We start from the raw sequence: 1,448 nt of genomic DNA, 5'->3' as shown, positions 1-1,448 counted from the left end.
GAGGGACTAGGGATGATGCATCTTAAGAAAGTGACAAAAACAGTTGACTATTACTCATACGGGCTTTCAAGCAAGGCAAGGAGCCGGCGCCGAGAAGTGAAGGCCTCAGCTCGCAGCTCTCGGCCGCAGAAGCCCCAGGGCCGAGTCCGAGCCAGGCCCACTCGAAAGAGCGTCCACGGCCGTCCGCGAGGGCCGCGGCAGGGGAAGGGACTCGCACACCTTCCCACTGAGTCGGGCGAGAGTGGGAGAGGCAGAAGGGGCGGGCCAGAGAGGACGCGGGCGCTGGCCGGGCCCTGCCCCTAGGGACCCGCGAGCCCGGGCGAGCGGCCTAGGCGCAGGCAAGGAGCAGCCCCCAGCCCGGGTCAGCAGCGCGCGGACTCGCAAGGAGCCGCGGCTGCCGCCTCGAGGACGTTCGTCGGCAGCGTCTGGGGACGGGTGTCTGAGGGAGAGCCGCTGGACGCCGCGGAGGCTCCCGCCCCGCTCTCACTGGGAAGGCCCTGACGGCAGAGTCAGACCTCCCCCACCCCCCGGTCGCCCGGGGCTCTCAGGCCCCACGCCTACGCCCGCAGAGCGGTTCTCCCGGGACAGAGAAGGGGCCGGTGGCGGGCAAGTGGGGCGCAGGCCGCATTTGACCCACTTCCCGCGCGTCTGCCTCGAGGTTAACCAGCGGCTAGTGGTCGCTGGCGACCCGCCTGCGCTCTCAAGCCCACCTCCCGTGCAGAGAGGCGATCCGACCGCGCCTGGACAGGTGTCCCGGGCTCTGGCCGTCGCACCAGGCTCGCCGGGAGGCGTCGGGCTGAGGCGCGGCAGGTCTGGCGTCAGCCACGGGCGGCGCGCGGCCGCTGCCCGGGTCACGTGCCTGGGGGCCAAGGCCGAGAACTCTCCGGCTGACCTGCCCCTTAGTCCAGCGGCGCGGCGGGTGGAAGGCGCCTAAACCCGGCTCCTGAATGCCCGGAGCGCCGGCATCGTCCTTCTCCCGGGTGACCAGAGGGCTTCTTAGAACAGCTGTCGCGTCCCTCGGCGTCCGTTTGAGTGGGGGAGGAGAACCCAGGAAGACTGTACCTTAAGTCTTTGAGCGAAAGTCGACTGAGCCGAGGCAGCATAGACCGGGATCAGAGAGGGACCACGCGCAACCCGCTCCCAGGGTGACGTGCTCCAAGACTGGTATCAGACGGGCTGACAGAAGATTGCCTAGAAATTCAAATTTCCCTTCCTCGTTGGGTGCCTGAAGCAGTCCTTTGGCTGCCCAGTAAAACTATTTTTGCTTCCTTTCTCCCCGCCCTTCCCCCATAGGGAAAAGTCAGCGTCTTCTCCAGATCTTAACCTAGTTGTTCTTACCCCAAAAGAAAACACATCCCTTAACAGTGGTCACAGACCAGGGTAACTAAAAATTCTGCCTGGAAATAACAGTCTTTAGACTGAGGTTATTAACTATACAAGCTGTTTTC

Source organism: Bubalus kerabau, chromosome 6 (genome assembly GCF_029407905.1).
Source record: "Bubalus kerabau isolate K-KA32 ecotype Philippines breed swamp buffalo chromosome 6, PCC_UOA_SB_1v2, whole genome shotgun sequence".
NCBI lineage: Eukaryota > Metazoa > Chordata > Mammalia > Artiodactyla > Bovidae > Bubalus > Bubalus kerabau.
The sequence above is the reverse complement of the archived record's forward strand: the minus strand, read 5'-3'. Positions refer to the sequence as shown.